The sequence below is a fragment of the Balaenoptera borealis genome, assembly GCF_965194805.1.
Source record: "Balaenoptera borealis genome assembly, contig: HAP1_SCAFFOLD_978, whole genome shotgun sequence".
Classification (NCBI taxonomy): domain Eukaryota; kingdom Metazoa; phylum Chordata; class Mammalia; order Artiodactyla; family Balaenopteridae; genus Balaenoptera; species Balaenoptera borealis.
In genome coordinates this window covers 40574-65035 of record NW_028123231.1, presented here as the reverse complement: position 1 = coordinate 65035, position 24462 = coordinate 40574, and the positions used below count along the sequence as shown (strand labels likewise).

Genomic DNA, 24462 nt, shown 5'->3' with positions numbered 1-24462 from the left:
GCCAGCAGCTGCAGGAGACCAAGGCAGCCCTCATGACTAGGGAAGGAGAAGGAAGGGCTGAGAGTTGGCTTTAGAGCAGACAACCTCCAGAGGGCGCTGAAGCACGGGCAGAGCCCACCTGCCACTCCCAGTTTGGCACTCCAGGGTCAGATTTGGGTTTGGAGATGGGGTTGCTGTAACCCCAAGGAGGTGAGCAGAGAGGAGGAGTTGATTACCTCTGATTATCCTCTGACTCTCTGATTTGATTATCCTCTGACTCTCTGGCCCAAATTGCCTGACGTCACGGGGGGGGGCAGAGTTTTGCTTTCAGCAACTGATGGGACACTTCCAGGCTGGTCGGGTCGCCCAGTGGCCCGACAGCCTGACAGGCTGACTGCGGTATGATCGCCCTTCTTTTCTCCAGAATCTGTACATCAGGAGGTGCATGGGTGTGGGAGCCCATTCACCGCCACCCCCCACCCCCAGGGGGGATGGCACCTTCCCTGGCTGTACCCTATGATCACCAGGTGCTTGAAATGAATGCAAGATTTTTGACTTCAAGGAAAAGCTCACGTAACCACTTCTGCCTCATAATGTGTGGGATTTACTATAATGGAAGGACATTATAAAGAACAGGTAGAAAACTCACCTGTTGGTCTCCATGTAGGAGTTAATTTTGCATGAATCCCTCCTACATGAGTAGATAGCAGAGGTTTATTTTTGTTCCCGTGTGTGTAGTTGTGTCAGAGGATGTAGGTATGGTGATTTGAAGCCGTCAAAGAAATATTCTCAGAACTCTCAAGACTTCTCTTGATTGGAACCGAAAGAGACCTGGAAAAGGAGGAAAAGAAAAGGAGGAGGGAGAACGAATGACTGTTTCTCAGTAAATTCACCTTCCTGGTTGATTGTTCTCTCTTCTCATTTCTTTTAACTTCCATGTATGTCTAGTGGAATAATGTAGAAAGGCTGATTTTTATGCTTTAAAAGATTTTACATCACAAAGAAACTAGAAGTGGCTAACAGAACTTATTCAAATCAATTTTACCTAGAGACTTTGATATTAAATTTGTATACTGAAATGGATTTATCCAAATTTTCTCTTTCTTTTTGAGTGAATATTTGTAACATATTTTTGTAGATAATAATTTATCCTAGATATACAAAATTGTGAGAATGGGTACCATTTTTTACCACTTAAATGATTTCTTTTAAATGAATAGATTGTACACTTTAAATGCCAATGTTGTGTCTTACATGTTGTGTTTTAATTCCTGATTTCCAAAACTTGTGTTTATTTAATTGATTTCTATCTAATAATCTGTCTCCCCTTTATTGTTTCTTACTTTATATTTTATTGATCTATAGTTAATTTACATTATTATATTAGTTTCAGAGGTACAACAGTGATTCATAAATGTTTAGGTTCTTCTCCATTTATAGTTATTATAAAAGAGTGGCTATATTCCCCATGCTATACAGTACACCACTGTAGATTATTGATTTTATACATAGTGGATTGTACCTCAAAATCTCCTACCACTATTTTGCTCCTCCACCCTATCTCTCCCTGCTGGTAACCACTAGTCTGTTCTTTAATCTGTGAGTCTGTTTTTTTGTTGTTGTTGTTTGTGTTGTATTCAAATTTTTAGATGCCACGTGTAAATGATAACATACCATGCTTGTTTTCTCATAACATACCATGCTTTTTTTCTCATAACATACCATGCTTGTTTTCTCTGCGGCTTATTTTACTAAGCATAATACCCTCCAAGTCCATCCATGTTCTTGCAAATGGCAAAATTTCATTTTTTGCTGAAGTCATCATAAAAAATCTTTTTTATCCACTAAGCTATTGATGAACACTTACTTTGACTCTGTATCTTGGCTATGGCAAATAACACTGTTATGAACATTGGGGTGCAGTTATTTTTTTGAAATAGTGTTTTTGTTTTCTTCTGATATACCCAAGAGTGAAACGGCTGGATATTATGGTAGTTCTATTTTTAGTTTTTTGTGGAACCTCCATTCTGCTTTCCACAGTAGCTGCACTAATTCACATTCAAATCAAGAGTGTACAAGAGTTTCCCTTTCTCCACATCCTCACTAACCTTTGTTACTTGTGATCTTTTTGATGACAGCCATTCTGACAAGACTGAGGTGATATATCTCATAGTTTTGATTTGCATTTTACTGCCGATTAGCTATGTTTAGCATCTTTGTGAGTTCTGGCTGTCTATCTGTATATTTTCCTTGGAAAAGTGTCTATTTAGGTCTTCTCATTTAAAAAAAAAGATTTTGGGTGTTTTTTTGATACTGAGTTGTATGTGCTCTTTCTGTAGTTTAGCTATGAACCCTTGCTTAGTCATCTTTTTGGTGTTAACCTCTTATCATGTGCAAATATTTTCTCTCCTTCAGCAGGTTGTCTTTTCATTTTGTCTTTGGTTACCTTTGCTGTGCAAAATCTTTTAAGTTTAGTGAAGTCCCATTTTTTTAGTTTTGCTTTTGTTTCATTTGCCTTAGTAGATTGAACTTAAAACTGTTGCTATCATTTATGTTGAAGAATGTTCTATATTTTCCTCTAGGGGTTTTATGGTTTCTGGTCCTACATTTAGGTGTTTATTCAGTTTTGCATTTATTTTATATATGGTGTTCTAAAATAATCTAATTTTATTCTTTTCCATGTAGCTGACCAGTTTTCCTAGTACCACTTATTGAAGAGACAGTTTTTTCTCCATATTGCCTGCTTTGTCATAAATCAATTAAATATAAGTGTGTGGGCTTATTTCTGGGATCTCTGTTCTCTTCCAGTGATCTTTGTGTCTGTTTTTGCTCTGGTACGATTCTCTCTGATTACTGTCACTTTGCAGTATAGTCTGAAGTCAAGGTGCGTGATGCCTCCAGCTCTGTTCTTTCTCAAGATTGTTTGGCTATTTGGGGCCTTTGTGTTTCTATACAAATTTTAAAATTACTTTTTCAAGTTCTGTGCAAATGCTTTGGTATTCTGATAGGGATTGCATTAAATCGGTTGCATTAAGACTGTCTTTGGTAGTATGGTTATTTTAAGAGTATTAATTCTTCCAGTCCATGCACATGCTATGTTTTTCCATCTTTTTGTGTTGCCTTCAACTTCTTTCACCAATGGCTGATAGATTTCTGAGCACATGTCTTTTTTTTATAGTGATTTCTTTAATTTATTTATTACTTATTTATTATTTATTTTTTGGCTGTGTTGGGTCTTCGTTTCTGTGCGAGGGCTTTCTCCAGCCGCGGCAAGCGGGGGCCACTCTTCATCGCGATGCGTGGGCCTCTCACTATCGTGGCCTCTCCTGTTGCGGAGCACAGGCTCCAGACGCGCAGGCTCAGTAGTTGTGGCTCACGGGCCCAGCTGTTCCGCAGAATGTGGGATCTTCCCAGACCAGGGCTCGAACCCGTGTCCCCTGCATTGGCAGGCAGACTCTCAACCACTGCGCCACCAGGGAAGCCCTGAGCACATGTCTTTTACCTGCTTAGGTGTGTTTATTCCTAGGTATCTTATTCTTTTTGATGTGATTGCATATGGCATAGTTTTCTTAATTTTTCTTTCTGACAGCTTTGGGTTTTGTTTTTTCTTCTTTTTCTAATTCCTTCAGGTGTAGTGTTAGGTTGTTTATTTGATATTTTTCTTGTTTCCTAAGAAAAAGCTTGTATCACTATAACTTCCCCCGTGAACTGCGTTGGCTGTGTCCCATAGATTTTGGATCATTGTGTGTTCATTTTCATTTGTCTTGGGTATTTTTAGAATCCCTCTTTAATTTCTTCAGTGTTCCTTTCTTCCCTGTTTATTCCCTTCATCTGTGACGTGAGGACTATCTTTAATATTATGTTTGGATTTCTTTCAGTTTTGTGTGAGTGTGTATGTGTGTGATTATTTAAGTTGCTGAGCTCTTAATTTCACATGGACACTACCAACCATGCATTGTTACTCTCCTCCCCCACAGTTACTGAATTTGACCTTATATTTTACATCTACTTGTTTTGTGTGTCCCTTAACTTCTTATTGTGAATATAGATGGTTTTATTGCTGTTTTCTTTCATCCTTCCTATTAGCTGTGTACATGGTTGATTTACTACCTTTGTTGAATATTTGCCTTAACCAATGAGGTTTTTCCTTTAGTAAGTTTCCTTTCCTAATTTTTATGTTTCAGTCGTGGCCTTTTCTTTTTCACTTAGAAAAGCCCCCTTAAGATTTCTCATAAAGCTGGTTTGGCGATGCTGAGCTCTTTTAGTTTTGCTTCTCTGTAAAACTTTAGATCTCTCCATCAAATCTGAAGGAGAGCCTTGCTGGGTAGAGTATTTTTGGTTATGGGCTTTTCCCTTTCATGACTTTAAATATACCATGCCACTCCCTTCTGGCATGCAGAGGTTATCCTGAAAAGTCAGCTGATAACTTTATGCAAGTTCCCATGTTTGTAACTTGTTGCTTTTCCTTTGCTCCTTTTAATAGTGTCTTTTTATCTTTATTTTTTTTTGCCATTTTAATTACAGTGAGTCTTGGTGTGGTCCTCTTTGGGTTGATCCTGTTTTGGCCTTACTGTGTTTACTGGCCTTGGATGTCTGTTTTCTTTCCCAGGTTACGGAAGTTTTCAGCTCGTATGTCTTCAGGTAGGTTCTACACTGCTTTCTCTTCCCTTTTGCTTCTGGGACCAGTATAATGCAAATATTAGTACACTTGATGTTGTTTCACAAGTCTGTTCAACTTTCCTCATGTCATTTTAATCTATTGTTTTACCGTTCATCTTCAGTGATTGCCAGTACTCTGTCCTTCAGTTTTCTGATTCATTCCTCTGTATCATTTAGTCTACAGTAGTTTCCTTTTAGTGTATTTTTCATTTCAGTTATTGCATTCCTCATCTCTGTTTTGTTGTTCTTTAATGGTCTAACTCTTTTTTAAAAACTTCTAACTTCTTGCTCTGGTCGTCCATTCTTCTCCTGAGTTCTTTGATCATCTTTACCGTCATTACCTTGAACTCTTTCTTGAGTAGATTGGCTATCTCCACTTCACTTAGATCTTCTTCTGAGTTCTTATCTTGTTCCTTCATTTGGATCGTGTTTCTGTGTCACCTCATTTTTCTTAACTTGCTGTTTTTATTGCTATGTATGTAGTAGGTTCGTTACATTTCCTGACCTTGGAGAAGTGGCCTTTTGTAGGAGAGGTCCTATGTGTCCCAGCAACCCAGTGTCCCCTGGTCACTAGAACTATATGTTCTAGGTGTACCCCCTATGTGGGCTGCTTGGGCTCTTCTGTTGTGGTGGGCTGACTACTGTGGGTGGTCTGGTAGGCTTGGCTGCCCCCAGACTGCTCGTTTGCCAGGCTCTGCCTAGTATGGAGGCTGTCTGTGCTGCTTGGTGAGACTAAATCATAAGGCAGCTGGCTGCACAACTCTGGGGGACACCAAATCTAGTGCTGGTTCACTTATGGGTAGAACTGCAGTCCAGGTGATAATCAGGGCTAGTGCCCAGTCACTGGTCCTGGGGCTATGCTGGCTACTGGGAGGAAGAGACAGGTCCTGAGTTCTGGCTGCAGGGCCCAGGAGTCGCAAAGTTGGTGTTGGATCACTGTTCCTGACACAGCTATCTCCAGGGTCTGGGGTATCCCTAATCTTGTGTTGGCATTCTGGTGGGCAGGGTCAGGACCCAGCTGAGTCCATGGCTGCTTCTGGCCTGCAAGTGAGTGTTCTGGTCACACAGGCTGCTGAGCTGTGGTATTCCTGGAGCTGGTGTGTGCCTGTTGGTGTATGAGGCTGATCCCAATGCTAGAGCAGGTTTGCTGTTGGGTAGGTCCAAGCTCCATCCAGTCCCTGTGCAGTTATCACCTGCCGATGGTGAGGCTGACTCCAAGGCCAGAGTAGGCTCACTTGTCAGAGGGGCCAGGGACTCTGGGGCTGGTGCCTGTCCACTGAGGTGTGGAGGCTGGTCCTGGGGCTTTTGGTGGCTGGGCCCATGTCCAGGGGCAGCTGTGCATTGAGAGGGTCTGAAGGCAGCCTGTTTGCCGGTGGGTGGGGCTATGCCCCTGCTCAGTTAGTTGCTTGGCCTGCAGCATCCTAGTACTTGTGTCTCTAGTCTGGTGGAAATGGGTAGGGCTAGGTCTTGAGGCTAAAAAGATAGAGGGAGGATTCTGAAATTATGCTTGCTGGTACCAGTGTCCACGAGGTAGAAGGAGCTCCCCCGAATGGCTGCTGCCAGTGTCTCTGTCCCTGAGGCTGTGCTGTAGTTGCCTCTTGCCTCTCTGGGAGACTCTCCAAGATCAGGAGGTAGGTGTGACCCGGGATCCTTTCAAATGACTGCTTCTGTTCTGATTCTCGGATCATGTGGGATTTTGTGAGCATCTTTTAAGAGTGGAATCTCTATTTCCCACAACCCTCTGGCTCTCTGGAAAATAAGTACTACTGGTCTTCAAAGCCCAACTTTCTAGGAACTCTTCTTTCCAGAACAGGATCCCTGGGCTTGGGAGCCTGATGTTGGCTTCATACCCCTTGCTACCTGGGAGCACCTATGAAATTGTAATTATTCTCCCATTTGTGGGCCACCCACCTGGTGGTATGGGTCTTGACTCTACTGAGATTTTGCCCTTCCTTCCTGTCTTGTCGAGGTGCCGTCCTTATGTCTTTAGCTGTAAAACATCTTTTACGGTAGGTCCCGGTTTTTTTCATCAATTGCTGTTCTGTAAACTGTTGTGACTTTGGTGTGCCCATGAGAGGCATCAAGCTCTGGGTCTTTGAATGCTACCATATTGGACAATCTGTCCACTTCATTCTTAAATCATATTATTTAATTTTTCTTAGTATCTTATTTGATTAGCGACAGTTTGAAATTTATTATCACTCATGTTTACTTCGCCTGTTTAAAGAAATTGAATAGTGCATTCATTCATTTTGAAATGAAGGTAGTGACCTGTGAATTTCCATACCTCAAAAATCAAGGATAGGACAAAAGCCTTTTCTACCTGTGTTACCCTCAAACTCTGCACCCCACCCCAGCCTGGGGATTAACCTCTTGCACCCATGCTCACTTTCTTTTTTTGGACCATTAACCATCATTGCATCTGTATGTGTGTTGACAAAGTGAACTCTAGTCTTTCGAGTTTTTGAGTTTTGTTTTTTGGTTTAGGGAAGAGTCCTACTATGAATGTACATTTAGTGGTCTGCTGGAGTTCATATATAAACCTGTCAAGCACATTACTAGAATTGGAATTGCTTGTATATACACTTTGATAAATTTTAGAGACAATGGTAGAACAGAAGTGAATTGTATTTCAAATCCCACAGTATTTTCACACCATGAAAACCCTTCCCTGTTTAATATATTTGTGTGTAGTTTATCTTTATGCCCATACTATATTTCCCAGAGATGGGTAAGTGTTATGTTTCTTGCTAGCACATTTACCGTATTGTTCAAAGTCAGGCGTTTAGTGGTTTTAGCATGATCCTATTTCCATGAACTCGCAAATACAAGACCTTCTCTCACACTGTCTTTTACTCCCTGCTGTTTTATATTGCCCTCCTAATTCTCAGTCCTGGTCTTTCTTTATGTTCTTCATCAACCTGGATAGGTTATACTATTTTCTCCCTTATTTAAGACCAATAGAATAGAATAGAACACCCAGAAATAAACCCTGATATATGGCCATATGATTTTTGACAAGTTGCCAAGACTTTTCAAAGTAGAAAGGATAGTATTTTCAACAAATGGTGCTGAGAAGTCATGTTGTCAACATGCAAAAGTAGGAAGATGGACCCATACCTAACATCATATGCAAAAATTAATGAAAACGTATCAAGAAACTAACTATAAGACCTAATAAAATAAAAAGTCTTATTAGAAGATACAGGACAAGGGCTTTATGACATTGGATTTGGCAGTGTTTTCCTCAATATGAAACGACGGAACAACAAAGGTACAGCTAACAAAACAATTAAAAATGTGCAGTACATAATTAAAAAAAAAATGTGTATCAAAGAAATGTAAACAGAATAAAATGGCAACCCACAAGATGGGAGAAAATATTTGATAGCCATGTATCTGACAAGAGATTTCTATTCAGAATATACAGAGAATTCCTACATCTCAACAAAAAGCAAACACCCTGATTCAAAAATGGATAAAAGACTTGAATGGATGGTTCTTCAAAAAGATGTACAAATGACTAAGCACTTGAATAGATGCTCCATATCACTAAATGCATGTTTATATATTTGTGTGCATGCATACACACACAAGCACACACACACATACACAAGCAGAAAGCAAGTATTGGTGAGGATGTGAGGGAGTTGGAACCATTGTGCTATGTCAGTGGGCATGTAGAATGATACAGCTGCTTTGCAAAAGAATATGGCAATTTTTCAGATATTGAAAAATAGAATTACTACATGATCCAAGAATTTTACTATGAGGTATACCCAAAGGAATTGAAATCAGAGTCTTAAATATTTGTACTCCAGTGTTTAGAGCAGTAATAATCACAGTAGCTAAAATATGAAAGCAACCTAAGTGTTCATCCACTAGTTCCTGGATAAGCAAAGTGTGGTATAACCATATAACACAATATTATTCAGCCTTAAGAAGGAAAAGATCTAGGAATATGCTACAACATGGATGAATCTTGAGGAAATTGAGCTACCAAAAATGCCATTTTTTGTGACTTTTAGTGAGTCATAACAATATAACTACTTATTTCAATTATATGGGGTACTTAGTGTAGTCAAAACCATAGAAATTGGGGGGGTAATGATGCTTTTCAGGTGGTTATGGAACAAAAAGGAAAGTTATGTTTAAAGGATACAGAGTTACAGTTTTAAAACGTAGAAAAGAATTAGAAAGATAAATGGTGATGTTGATCACCCAATAATATGAATGTATTTAATATAACTGAACGGTGCACTTTATAATAATTAACATGTTATATTTTATGTTATTTGATTTTACCAACATACACAATTGGGAAAGAATGTAATATCAGGAAAGGGAGTGGACCTGGGGTAGAGCAGAGAGTAATCAGAAGGGTGAGACCCTGCATATGTTGAAGAAGAAGAACTGAGAGTCTTCATTGGCCAGAAGAGACTTTATAAAAAAAAATTACTCTGAGGGTGTATTAAATAGATATCTATGGGTACACTGCTATCTCCCATGGGTTATCTTAAAGAGTCTTTAATAAAGTCCATAAGGCTTGCTGAGGCTTTTTTAAAAACTGGATTCCCTAGGAGATAATTAGATGGTGGTACTTAAGTCTATGTCTAGGTTGACAGATTTTGCAGGGAAGACGAACTTGAGAACAGTGAAGGTCCTGAGAGTGTAAGTACATGGAAATTAGAAAAAAATAATAAAGGGAATTAGGAAAACTGTGGACTTCGAAGGTCATGTATTAGTGAGTCAGACCTGAGGTTTCTAAGGAGTTATATACACAGTTGCTATTTGGATTACTTGTTGATAAAGATAAGTGGAAAAACTAGAGTCGTTTCCAAGTGTAGGTAAGATATAATGAGAGGATGGAGGTGGAAAGTAGGGAGGCCCAGAGAGAAGTGGGAAGGTCATATTGGGCCAAGATGGTGGTAATATCCAGCAGAACAGATGGTAGGGCAGACTATGGGTTCATCTTTTTCATTTCGGCCCCCCACCTCATCCGTAATAATTCTTTGGGAATATTTCATGGCTCTGTGATGCAGGTACAGAATTCGAGTGAGGAGACTACACCCTCAGTGTCCAGCTGTCTGAGTCCTCAGTGTGCTTCAAATGATGGAGAACTATTGTTTCTTTATGAGAAGAGTTAGTACCTCGTAGCTAAGCTTAAGCTGGAGCTTATGCAATATTGATTCCATTTTATATATACTGTTGGCATGGAGGTTCCTCCTCCTCTTTTCTTGACCATTATGAAATGAATCTATATTTCTCAATATTTGGGTATATCAGGTAAATACATTAAGTAAAGGAATCTTATATATTGCTCCCTGCATAATTTGCTCTTTCTTTTTTATTTTAAAGAAATTCACGTTATTAATTAATTAATTAATTAATTAATTAATTAATTATGACTGTGTTGAGTCTTTGTTTCCGTGCGAGGGCTTTCTCCAGTTGTGGCAAGTGGGGACCACTCTTCATCGCGGTGCGCGGGCCTCTCACCATCGCGTCCTCTCTTGTTGCGGAGCACAGGCTCCAGACGCGCAGGCTCAGTAATTGTGGCTCATGGGCCCAGTTACTCCGCGGCATGTGGGATCTTCACAGACCAGGGCTCAAACCCGCATCCCCTGCATTGGCAGGCAGACTCTCAACCACTGCGCCACCAGGGAAGCCCGTTTGCTCTTTCTTGTTTCTCTTTTACCTTTACTAAATTAGCACAGGGAGAGACCTTGAAATGTTCTAATCAGGAGACATTAGAACATCATATTTCTAGAGAGGTTGGTTGGACAGAGCAGGGGTCCCAGTGAAAATCAAAGCTTCTGTTTCTACTTAGAAGTGTACCTGTATAGAGTAGAGGGCTCCAGGAAATATCCTAGAATATTCCAATGTCCCTGCAGGAGATCATTAACAGAGGTAGGATCTGGTACCAGATCAGTGTACTATGACATGTTTGTCAGTCATCTGATGTGAGATTCTCAGAGCCAATCCCATATGGTAGGGCTGAGTGCAGAATGATGAAGAACCTGTGAAAGCCTTTGATTTCATGTTAAAGATGAAGCTCTGATTTCGGGTAGAATTTTCTTACCTGACTGAATGTCACCCTTCTGTGGTGATGAGATTCTGTGCTTTACCTCCGTTGGTGACCACTGACTGAAAATCATTAGAGAGTCATGTCTAGAAAGCATTCTTTATTTAATTTCTTAAAGAAGAAAACATAGAAAACATTTTTATCCACTTTCAAATTGAGGATCAAAGGGAATGACATCAGTGAAAATGTCAGAGTAAGGAGCTCTGGCTTGTGTCCACCCCCAGAAACACTAACATACGTGGTACAACCTGTCAAAATGATCTTATCAACACATGTAAGTTTTCTTTTCTTTTCGCCCTGTAGATTTATCTTTCATTGAAACTTTGCTTACTAGAGGATGTGGAGAATAAACAGGGAAGTAGAAACTGTATTTCCTGATGAGAGAATCACTAAGTCACATTAGCTGTTCTGAGCTACGTCTTACTCACCGTGACTGTAATTAAAACAAACAAACAAAACACTTTTTTTTGGTAAGTCAGTTCTGACATTTCCTCGTTAAAGACATGGTAACATGGTAACATGGTAACAGATACAGACTTAGACATTTGCCTGCCTCTGTCTTTCCGATTCTTGTGGTCTTAGGTAATAGGCCCAAAAGGTGCCCTGCCGCATCATCTGGTAGCTCAATTTTTACCTTTTCAAGCAGCTCCATTCAGTTTTTGTTAGTGCTGTTACCACTTTACATCCCAGCAGCAGCTAGAAGGTACAGAGTTCTCTAAAACCCCTTCAACATTTATAGTTTGTAGACTTTTGCTGATGGTCATTTGACTGGTGTGAGCTGAAACCTTTTTCGACATTGGATTTGCATATGGCTAATAATTCCTTATACTAAGCTTTAGGCATGTCCTTTTTTTCTTTTCCTTTTTTTTGAAGAGTGACTACAACTTCCCTCTTCTTATTGACTTCTTGAAAAATTTGTCTTGTGTTGAATTTTCTTGCGTATTCCCTACCGCAGAGCATTTTTTGAGGGCAGGTGTCATTTACAGCCCTGCAGTCCTTGTGACTATTAAGCAAACATTAGCACTTTGTTTAAAGCTGCTGTTGTGGGAAACAGCCACAAGGCGGCAGCATCATTACGTTCTCAACTCTTGTTACTAGTGCAAAAGAGTCTTCCTGGAGGTAGTGTTCCAAGGTTGTAAATTAGAGTGGAATGTGCTGGGACAAGCCCCCAGAAGTTTATTTCTCCTTACTTATGTTTGCTTTTTAAATTGAATTTCTATTTCTTATCGGAGTAAATTTGACTAGAGTTTTGTGATTGTCTGGCTGTACAGAATCTGCTCAATGATTCATACATATGTCTGTTCATGTTCGGATCCTGTTACCAGGTATGTTATTACAGAATGTTGAGTAGACCTCCCTTGGTATTTGGTAGGTGTTTTGTCATTATATATTTTATATGTATTGGTGACTATATAATTCATATAGTTTATATGTTACATGTTTATATATATTTAACATACATTAGTATATCTATGTTAGCCCCATAGTCTTAATTTATCCATCCTCCCACCTTTCATTTTGGCTAACCATTAGTTTGTTGTATAAGTCTGTGAGTGTCTGTTTCTGTGGAAATATGTTCATTGGTAGTAATCTTAGGATAACATGTACACATGATATCATAGGATATTTGTCATTCCCTTTTGACTTACTTAACCTAATATGATTATTTCTAGGCTCATCTGTAGTCCTGAAAACAGCATTGTTCATTTTTTTCCCGAGGCTACTATTCCATTTGGTATGTGTACCACTTCTTCTTTGTCCATTTATCTGTTGATGGACATTTTGTTTGCTTCCATGTCTTGGCTATTGTAAATACTGCTGCAATACACGATTTTCCATCCCGTGTCTTTTTTTTTTTAAGATTTTTTTTTAAATTAATTAATTAATTTATTTATTTATTTTTGGCTGTGCTGGTTCCTTGTTTCTGTGCGAGGGCTTTCTCCAGTTGCGGCAAGTGGGGGCCACTCCTCATCACGGTGCGCGGGCCTCCCACCATCGCGGCCTCTCCCGCTGCGGAGCACAGGCTCCAGATGCGCAGGCTCAGCAGCTTTGGCTCACGGGCCCAATTGCTCCGCGGCATGCGGGATCCTCCCAGACCAGGGATCGAACCCGTGGCCCCTGCCTTGGCAGGCAGACTCTCAACCACTGCACCACCAGGGAAGCCCCATCCCGTGTCTTTTTGATTCTGACTTTCACAGGTGAAAGGCCCAATAGTGGGACTTCCGGATCATATAGTGACTCAATTTTTACCTTTAAATGCGCTGCCATTCTGTTCCTATTATTGGCCGTTACCAGTTTACATCCCACTTAGACCGAGAGGTTACGCTATTCTCCACAACTTCTTCAACATCTATTGTTTGTAGACTTTTTGCTGATGGTCATTCTGACTGGTGTGAGGTGATACCTTTGTGTAGATTGGATTTGCATGCGTCTCATATTTCCTGATGTTTTGCGTTTATCAGTGTCCTTTTCACTTTTTTTTTAAGATTGAGCGAAACGTACAACTTCTAACTGCCTTCTTGAAAAATTTGCTGCGTTTGGATTTTTTTGGCCATTCCCTTCCCCAGGACATTTTTTGAGGGCATGAGTCATTTACAGCCCTGCAGTCCTTGTGAATATTAGTGACCATTAGCAGTAGATTTAAAGCTGCTGTTTGAGGAAACGGCTTTTGGGTGGCAGGATTTCTACGTTGCCAACTCTGCTTGCTAGGGAAACAGAACTTCGCTGCAAGTTGTGGTTTTAGGTTGCAGATTAGAGTGGAATGTGCCAGGACAAACCCCCATAAGTTTAACCTCCGTAATTCTTGTCTGTCTCTTTAAGTTGTAGTTTTTATCAGAGCAAATTTGATTGAAAAAAATTTTTTTTTTGTAGGAGTACAGAATCTTGTTCATTTACACATATACCTATATTTATTGATCTTTGGGTCCTTTTCCATGTAGGTTGTTACAGAGTGTTGAGTAGACCACTCTTGGTATTCCATAGGTCTTTGGGGATTATATATTTTATATGTATTAGTATATGTGTGTTAACCCCAATATCCTAATTTATCCATTCCTCACACGTTTTCTTTGGCTTAACCATAAGTTTGTCTTCTCAATCTGAGATTGCCTTTCTCTATGGAAATATGTTCATTTTTATGAATTTTCAGATAACATAAGGGACATCATAGGGCATTTGTCTTTCTCATTCTGACTTACTTCACGTTGTGTGATTATCTCTAGGCTCCTCTGTGGTGCTGCATATGCCATTCTTTTATTTTTTTCCGTGACGGATATTCCATTCTGTCCATATTACCACTTCTTCTTTGTCCATTCATCTGATTATGGACCTTTTTTGTGTTTCCATGTCTTGGCTATTTCAGTATTGCTGCAGTGCACATTTGCCTGCCTCTGTCTTTCCGATTCTTGTGGTCTTAGGTTATAGGCCCAAAAGGTGCCCTGCCGCATCATATGGTAGCTCAATTTTTACGTTTTAAAGCAGCTCCGTTCAGTTTTCGTTAGTGCTGTTACCACTTTACATTCCACCAGCATCTAGAAATTACAGAGTTCTCTAAAAGCCCTTAGCATTTATAGTTTGTAGACTTTTTGCTGATGGTCATTTGACTGGTGTGAGCTGAAACGTTTTCACGTTGGATTTGCATGTGGCTAATAATTCCTTATACTGAACTTTAGGCATGTCCTCTTTTTTCTTTTCCTTCTTTTTTAAAGAGTGACTACAACTTCCCTCTTCGTATTGACTTCTTGAAAAAGTTGTAATGTGTAGAATTTTCTTGCCTATTCCCTACCCCAGGGCATTTGTTGAGGGCAGGTGTCATTTACAGCCCTGCAGTCCTTGTGACTATTAAGCAACCATTAGCACTTGGTTTAAAGCTGCTGTTATGGGAAACAACCACAAGGCGGCAGCATTATTACGTTCTCAACGCTTGTTACTAGTGCAAAAGAGTCTTCCTGAAAGTAGTGTTCCAAGGTTGTAAATTAGAGTGGAATGTGCTGGGACAAGCCCCCAGAAGTTTATGTCACCTTACTTATGTTTGTTTTTTAAATTTAATTTCTATTTCTTATCGGAGTAAATTTGATTAGAGTGTTGTGGTTTTCTGGCTGTACAGAATCTGCTCAATGATTCATACATATGTCTGGTCATCTTCGGATCCTGTTACCTTGTATGTTATTACAGAATGTTGAGTAGACCTCCCTTGGTATTTGGTAGGTGTTTTGTCTTTATATATTTTATATGTATTGGTGAGTATATAATTCATATGGTTTATATGTTATATGTTTATATACATTTAACATACATTAGTATATCTATGTTAGCCCCATAGTCCTAATTTATCCATCCTCCCACCTTTCATTTTGGCTAACCATTAGTTTGTTTTATAAGTCTGTGAGTGTCTTTTTCTGTGAAAATATGTTTATTGGTAGCAACCTTAGGCTAACATGTATACAAGATATCATAGGATATTTATCATTCCCTCTTGACTTACTTAAGCTAATATGATTATTTCTAGGCTCATGTGTAGTCCTGAAAACGGCATTGTTCATTTTTTTCCCGAGGCTACTCTTCCATTCGGTATGTGTACCACTTCTTCTGTGTCCATTTATCTGTTGATGGACATTTTGTTTGCTTCCATGTCTTGGCTATTGTAAATACTGCTGCAATACACGATTTTCCATCCCGTGTCTTTTTTTTTTAAGATTTTTTTTTAAATTAATTAATGAATTTATTTATTTATTTTTGGCTGTGCTGGTTCCTTGTTTCTGTGCGAGGGCTTTCTCCAGTTGCGGCAAGTGGGGGCCACTCCTCATCACGGTGCGCGGGCCTCCCACCATCGCGGCCTCTCCCGCTGCGGAGCACAGGCTCCAGATGCGCAGGCTCAGCAGCTTTGGCTCACGGGCCCAATTGCTCCGCGGCATGCGGGATCCTCCCAGACCAGGGATCGAACCCGTGGCCCCTGCCTTGGCAGGCAGACTCTCAACCACTGCACCACCAGGGAAGCCCCATCCCGTGTCTTTTTGATTCTGACTTTCACAGGTGAAAGGCCCAATAGTGGGACTTCCGGATCATATGGTGACTCAATTTTTACCTTTAAATGCGCTGCCATTCTGTTCCTATTATTGGCCGTTACCAGTTTACATCCCACTTAGACCGAGAGGTTACGCTAATCTCCACAACTTCTTCAACATCTATTGTTTGTAGACTTTTTGCTGATGGTCATTCTGACTGGTGTGAGGTGATACCTTTGTGTAGATTGGATTTGCATGCGTCTCATATTTCCTGATGTTTTGCGTTTATCAGTGTCCTTTTCACTTTTTTTTTAAGATTGAGCGAAACGTACAACTTCTAACTGCCTTCTTGAAAAATTTGCTGCGTTTGGATTTTTTTGGCCATTCCCTTCCCCAGGACATTTTTTGAGGGCATGAGTCATTTACAGCCCTGCAGTCCTTGTGAATATTAGTGACCATTAGCAGTAGATTTAAAGCTGCTGTTTGAGGAAACGGCTTTTGGGTGGCAGGATTTCTACGTTGCCAACTCTGCTTGCTAGGGAAACAGAACTTCGCTGCAAGTTGTGGTTTTAGGTTGCAGATTAGAGTGGAATGTGCCAGGACAAACCCCCATAAGTTTAACCTCCGTAATTCTTGTCTGTCTCTTTAAGTTGTAGTTTTTATCAGAGCAAATTTGATTGAAAAAAATTTTTTTTTTGTAGGAGTACAGAATCTTGTTCATTTACACATATACCTATATTTATTGATCTTTGGGTCCTTTTCCATGTAGGTTGTTACAGAGTGTTGAGTAGACCACTCTTGGTATTCCATAGGTCTTTGGGGATTATATATTTTATATGTATTAGTATATGTGTGTTAACCCCAATATCCTAATTTATCCATTCCTCACACGTTTTCTTTGGCTTAACCATAAGTTTGTCTTCTCAATCTGAGATTGCCTTTCTCTATGGAAATATGTTCATTTTTATGAATTTTCAGATAACATAAGGGACATCATAGGGCATTTGTCTTTCTCATTCTGACTTACTTCACGTTGTGTGATTATCTCTAGGCTCCTCTGTGGTGCTGCATATGCCATTCTTTTATTTTTTTCCGTGACGGATATTCCATTCTGTCCATATTACCACTTCTTCTTTGTCCATTCATCTGATTATGGACCTTTTTTGTGTTTCCATGTCTTGGCTATTTCAGTATTGCTGCAGTGCACATTTGCCTGCCTCTGTCTTTCCGATTCTTGTGGTCTTAGGTTATAGGCCCAAAAGGTGCCCTGCCGCATCATATGGTAGCTCAATTTTTACGTTTTAAAGCAGCTCCGTTCAGTTTTCGTTAGTGCTGTTACCACTTTACATTCCACCAGCATCTAGAAATTACAGAGTTCTCTAAAAGCCCTTAGCATTTATAGTTTGTAGACTTTTTGCTGATGGTCATTTGACTGGTGTGAGCTGAAACGTTTTCACGTTGGATTTGCATGTGGCTAATAATTCCTTATACTGAACTTTAGGCATGTCCTCTTTTTTCTTTTCCTTCTTTTTTAAAGAGTGACTACAACTTCCCTCTTCGTATTGACTTCTTGAAAAAGTTGTAATGTGTAGAATTTTCTTGCCTATTCCCTACCCCAGGGCATTTGTTGAGGGCAGGTGTCATTTACAGCCCTGCAGTCCTTGTGACTATTAAGCAACCATTAGCACTTGGTTTAAAGCTGCTGTTATGGGAAACAACCACAAGGCGGCAGCATTATTACGTTCTCAACGCTTGTTACTAGTGCAAAAGAGTCTTCCTGAAAGTAGTGTTCCAAGGTTGTAAATTAGAGTGGAATGTGCTGGGACAAGCCCCCAGAAGTTTATGTCACCTTACTTATGTTTGTTTTTTAAATTTAATTTCTATTTCTTATCGGAGTAAATTTGATTAGAGTGTTGTGGTTTTCTGGCTGTACAGAATCTGCTCAATGATTCATACATATGTCTGGTCATCTTCGGATCCTGTTACCTTGTATGTTATTACAGAAAGTTGAGTAGACCTCCCTTGGTATTTGGTAGGTGTTTTGTCTTTATATATTTTATATGTATTGGTGAGTATATAATTCATATGGTTTATATGTTATATGTTTATATACATTTAACATACATTAGTATATCTATGTTAGCCCCATAGTCCTAATTTATCCATCCTCCCACCTTTCATTTTGGCTAACCATTAGTTTGTTTTATAAGTCTGTGAGTGTCTTTTTCTGTGAAAATATGTTTATTGGTAGCAACCTTAGGCTAACATGTATACAAGATATCATAGGATATTTATCATTCCCTCTTGACTTACTTAAGCTAATATGATTATTTCTAGGCTCATGTGTAGTCCTGAAAACGGCATTGTTCATTTTTTTCCCGAGGCTACTCTTCCATTCGGTATGTGTACCACTTCTTCTGTGTCCATTTATCTGTTGATGGACATTTTGTTTGCTTCCATGTCTTGGCTATTGTAAATACTGCTGCAATACACGATTTTCCATCCCGTGTCTTTTTTTTTTTAAGATTTTTTTTAAAATTAATTAATTAATTTATTTATTTATTTTTGGCTGTGCTGGTTCCTTGTTTCTGTGCGAGGGCTTTCTCCAGTTGCGGCAAGTGGGGGCCACTCCTCATCACGGTGCGCGGGCCTCCCACCATCGCGGCCTCTCCCGCTGCGGAGCACAGGCTCCAGATGCGCAGGCTCAGCAGCTTTGGCTCACGGGCCCAATTGCTCCGCGGCATGCGGGATCCTCCCAGACCAGGGATCGAACCCGTGGCCCCTGCCTTGGCAGGCAGACTCTCAACCACTGCACCACCAGGGAAGCCCCATCCCGTGTCTTTTTGATTCTGACTTTCACAGGTGAAAGGCCCAATAGTGGGACTTCCGGATCATATGGTGACTCAATTTTTACCTTTAAATGCGCTGCCATTCTGTTCCTATTATTGGCCGTTACCAGTTTACATCCCACTTAGACCGAGAGGTTACGCTATTCTCCACAACTTCTTCAACATCTATTGTTTGTAGACTTTTTGCTGATGGTCATTCTGACTGGTGTGAGGTGATACCTTTGTGTAGATTGGATTTGCATGCGTCTCATATTTCCTGATGTTTTGCGTTTATCAGTGTCCTTTTCACTTTTTTTTTAAGATTGAGCGAAACGTACAACTTCTAACTGCCTTCTTGAAAAATTTGCTGCGTTTGGATTTTTTTGGCCATTCCCTTCCCCAGGACATTTTTTGAGGGCATGAGTCATTTACAGCCCTGCAGTCCTTGTGAATATTAGTGACCATTAGCAGTAGATTTAAAGCTGCTGTTTGAGGAAACGGCTTTTGGGTGGCAGGATTTCTACGTTGCCAACTCTGCTTGCTAGGGAAACAGAACTTCGCTGCAAGTTGTGGTTTTAGGTTGCAGATTAGAGTGGAATGTGCCAGGACAAACCCCCATAAGTTTAACCTCCGTAATTCTTGTCTGTCTCTTTAAGTTGTAGTTTTTATCAGAGCAAATTTGATTGAAAAAAATTTTTTTTTTGTAGGAGTACAGAATCTTGTTCATTTACACATATACCTATATTTATTGATCTTTGGGTCCTTTTCCATGTAGGTTGTTACAGAGTGTTGAGTAGACCACTCTTGGTATTCCATAGGTCTTTGGGGATTATATATTTTATATGTATTAGTATATGTGTGTTAACCCCAATATCCTAATTTATCCATTCCTCACACGTTTTCTTTGGCTTAACCATAAGTTTGTCTTCTCAATCTGAGATTGCCTTTCTCTATGGAAATATGTTCATTTTTATGAATTTTCAGATAACATAAGGGACATCATAGGGCATTTGTCTTTCTCATTCTGACTTACTTCACGTTGTGTGATTATCTCTAGGCTCCTCTGTGGTGCTGCATATGCCATTCTTTTATTTTTTTCCGTGACGGATATTCCATTCTGTCCATATTACCACTTCTTCTTTGTCCATTCATCTGATTATGGACCTTTTTTGTGTTTCCATGTCTTGGCTATTTCAGTATTGCTGCAGTGCACATTTGCCTGCCTCTGTCTTTCCGATTCTTGTGGTCTTAGGTTATAGGCCCAAAAGGTGCCCTGCCGCATCATATGGTAGCTCAATTTTTACGTTTTAAAGCAGCTCCGTTCAGTTTTCGTTAGTGCTGTTACCACTTTACATTCCACCAGCATCTAGAAATTACAGAGTTCTCTAAAAGCCCTTAGCATTTATAGTTTGTAGACTTTTTGCTGATGGTCATTTGACTGGTGTGAGCTGAAACGTTTTCACGTTGGATTTGCATGTGGCTAATAATTCCTTATACTGAACTTTAGGCATGTCCTCTTTTTTCTTTTCCTTCTTTTTTAAAGAGTGACTACAACTTCCCTCTTCGTATTGACTTCTTGAAAAAGTTGTAATGTGTAGAATTTTCTTGCCTATTCCCTACCCCAGGGCATTTGTTGAGGGCAGGTGTCATTTACAGCCCTGCAGTCCTTGTGACTATTAAGCAACCATTAGCACTTGGTTTAAAGCTGCTGTTATGGGAAACAACCACAAGGCGGCAGCATTATTACGTTCTCAACGCTTGTTACTAGTGCAAAAGAGTCTTCCTGAAAGTAGTGTTCCAAGGTTGTAAATTAGAGTGGAATGTGCTGGGACAAGCCCCCAGAAGTTTATGTCACCTTACTTATGTTTGTTTTTTAAATTTAATTTCTATTTCTTATCGGAGTAAATTTGATTAGAGTGTTGTGGTTTTCTGGCTGTACAGAATCTGCTCAATGATTCATACATATGTCTGGTCATCTTCGGATCCTGTTACCTTGTATGTTATTACAGAAAGTTGAGTAGACCTCCCTTGGTATTTGGTAGGTGTTTTGTCTTTATATATTTTATATGTATTGGTGAGTATATAATTCATATGGTTTATATGTTATATGTTTATATACATTTAACATACATTAGTATATCTATGTTAGCCCCATAGTCCTAATTTATCCATCCTCCCACCTTTCATTTTGGCTAACCATTAGTTTGTTTTATAAGTCTGTGAGTGTCTTTTTCTGTGAAAATATGTTTATTGGTAGCAACCTTAGGCTAACATGTATACAAGATATCATAGGATATTTATCATTCCCTCTTGACTTACTTAAGCTAATATGATTATTTCTAGGCTCATGTGTAGTCCTGAAAACGGCATTGTTCATTTTTTTCCCGAGGCTACTCTTCCATTCGGTATGTGTACCACTTCTTCTGTGTCCATTTATCTGTTGATGGACATTTTGTTTGCTTCCATGTCTTGGCTATTGTAAATACTGCTGCAATACACGATTTTCCATCCCGTGTCTTTTTTTTTTTAAGATTTTTTTTAAAATTAATTAATTAATTTATTTATTTATTTTTGGCTGTGCTGGTTCCTTGTTTCTGTGCGAGGGCTTTCTCCAGTTGCGGCAAGTGGGGGCCACTCCTCATCACGGTGCGCGGGCCTCCCACCATCGCGGCCTCTCCCGCTGCGGAGCACAGGCTCCAGATGTGCAGGCTCAGCAGCTTTGGCTCACGGGCCCAATTGCTCCGCGGCATGCGGGATCCTCCCAGACCAGGGATCGAACCCGTGGCCCCTGCCTTGGCAGGCAGACTCTCAACCACTGCACCACCAGGGAAGCCCCATCCCGTGTCTTTTTGATTCTGACTTTCACAGGTGAAAGGCCCAATAGTGGGACTTCCGGATCATATGGTGACTCAATTTTTACCTTTAAATGCGCTGCCATTCTGTTCCTATTATTGGCCGTTACCAGTTTACATCCCACTTAGACCGAGAGGTTACGCTATTCTCCACAACTTCTTCAACATCTATTGTTTGTAGACTTTTTGCTGATGGTCATTCTGACTGGTGTGAGGTGATACCTTTGTGTAGATTGGATTTGCATGCGTCTCATATTTCCTGATGTTTTGCGTTTATCAGTGTCCTTTTCACTTTTTTTTTAAGATTGAGCGAAACGTACAACTTCTAACTGCCTTCTTGAAAAATTTGCTGCGTTTGGATTTTTTTGGCCATTCCCTTCCCCAGGACATTTTTTGAGGGCATGAGTCATTTACAGCCCTGCAGTCCTTGTGAATATTAGTGACCATTAACAGTAGATTTAAAGCTGCTGTTTGAGGAAACGGCTTTTGGGTGGCAGGATTTCTACGTTGCCAACTCTGCTTGCTAGGGAAACAGAACTTCGCTGCAAGTTGTGGTTTTAGGTTGCAGATTAGAGTGGAATGTGCCAGGACAAACCCCCATAAGTTTAACCTCCGTAATTCTTGTCTGTCTCTTTAAGTTGTAGTTTTTATCAGAGCAAATTTGATTGAAAAAAATTTTTTTTTTGTAGGAGTACAGAATCTTGTTCATTTACACATATACCTATATTTATTGATCTTTGGGTCCTTTTCCATGTAGGTTGTTACAGAGTGTTGAGTAGACCACTCTTGGTATTCCATAGGTCTTTGGGGATTATATATTTTATATGTATTAGTATATGTGTGTTAACCCCAATATCCTAATTTATCCATTCCTCACACGTTTTCTTTGGCTTAACCATAAGTTTGTCTTCTCAATCTGAGATTGCCTTTCTCTATGGAAATATGTTCATTTTTATGAATTTTCAGATAACATAAGGGACATCATAGGGCATTTGTCTTTCTCATTCTGACTTACTTCACGTTGTGTGATTATCTCTAGGCTCCTCTGTGGTGCTGCATATGCCATTCTTTTATTTTTTTCCGTGACGGATATTCCATTCTGTCCATATTACCACTTCTTCTTTGTCCATTCATCTGATTATGGACCTTTTTTGTGTTTCCATGTCTTGGCTATTTCAGTATTGCTGCAGTGCACATTTGCCTGCCTCTGTCTTTCCGATTCTTGTGGTCTTAGGTTATAGGCCCAAAAGGTGCCCTGCCGCATCATATGGTAGCTCAATTTTTACGTTTTAAAGCAGCTCCGTTCAGTTTTCGTTAGTGCTGTTACCACTTTACATTCCACCAGCATCTAGAAATTACAGAGTTCTCTAAAAGCCCTTAGCATTTATAGTTTGTAGACTTTTTGCTGATGGTCATTTGACTGGTGTGAGCTGAAACGTTTTCACGTTGGATTTGCATGTGGCTAATAATTCCTTATACTGAACTTTAGGCATGTCCTCTTTTTTCTTTTCCTTCTTTTTTAAAGAGTGACTACAACTTCCCTCTTCGTATTGACTTCTTGAAAAAGTTGTAATGTGTAGAATTTTCTTGCCTATTCCCTACCCCAGGGCATTTGTTGAGGGCAGGTGTCATTTACAGCCCTGCAGTCCTTGTGACTATTAAGCAACCATTAGCACTTGGTTTAAAGCTGCTGTTATGGGAAACAACCACAAGGCGGCAGCATTATTACGTTCTCAACGCTTGTTACTAGTGCAAAAGAGTCTTCCTGAAAGTAGTGTTCCAAGGTTGTAAATTAGAGTGGAATGTGCTGGGACAAGCCCCCAGAAGTTTATGTCACCTTACTTATGTTTGTTTTTTAAATTTAATTTCTATTTCTTATCGGAGTAAATTTGATTAGAGTGTTGTGGTTTTCTGGCTGTACAGAATCTGCTCAATGATTCATACATATGTCTGGTCATCTTCGGATCCTGTTACCTTGTATGTTATTACAGAAAGTTGAGTAGACCTCCCTTGGTATTTGGTAGGTGTTTTGTCTTTATATATTTTATATGTATTGGTGAGTATATAATTCATATGGTTTATATGTTATATGTTTATATACATTTAACATACATTAGTATATCTATGTTAGCCCCATAGTCCTAATTTATCCATCCTCCCACCTTTCATTTTGGCTAACCATTAGTTTGTTTTATAAGTCTGTGAGTGTCTTTTTCTGTGAAAATATGTTTATTGGTAGCAACCTTAGGCTAACATGTATACAAGATATCATAGGATATTTATCATTCCCTCTTGACTTACTTAAGCTAATATGATTATTTCTAGGCTCATGTGTAGTCCTGAAAACGGCATTGTTCATTTTTTTCCCGAGGCTACTCTTCCATTCGGTATGTGTACCACTTCTTCTGTGTCCATTTATCTGTTGATGGACATTTTGTTTGCTTCCATGTCTTGGCTATTGTAAATACTGCTGCAATACACGATTTTCCATCCCGTGTCTTTTTTTTTTTAAGATTTTTTTAAAAATTAATTAATTAATTTATTTATTTATTTTTGGCTGTGCTGGTTCCTTGTTTCTGTGCGAGGGCTTTCTCCAGTTGCGGCAAGTGGGGGCCACTCCTCATCACGGTGCGCGGGCCTCCCACCATCGCGGCCTCTCCCGCTGCGGAGCACAGGCTCCAGATGCGCAGGCTCAGCAGCTTTGGCTCACGGGCCCAATTGCTCCGCGGCATGCGGGATCCTCCCAGACCAGGGATCGAACCCGTGGCCCCTGCCTTGGCAGGCAGACTCTCAACCACTGCACCACCAGGGAAGCCCCATCCCGTGTCTTTTTGATTCTGACTTTCACAGGTGAAAGGCCCAATAGTGGGACTTCCGGATCATATGGTGACTCAATTTTTACCTTTAAATGCGCTGCCATTCTGTTCCTATTATTGGCCGTTACCAGTTTACATCCCACTTAGACCGAGAGGTTACGCTATTCTCCACAACTTCTTCAACATCTATTGTTTGTAGACTTTTTGCTGATGGTCATTCTGACTGGTGTGAGGTGATACCTT

At 39.9% G+C, this 24462-nt stretch overlaps 1 long non-coding RNA gene across 1 annotated transcript in view; it reads right to left on the bottom strand.

Annotated features, from left to right (window-relative positions):
• Positions 1–2819: 2819 nt before the first annotated feature.
• LOC309621766 overlaps positions 2820–24462 on the bottom strand; it is a 52456-nt gene continuing 30813 nt past the window's right edge. Inside the window, exon 2 of the long non-coding RNA XR_014240262.1 lies at positions 2820–3286. This is a non-coding gene — a long non-coding RNA (uncharacterized lncRNA). The remainder of the gene's footprint in view (positions 3287–24462) is intronic.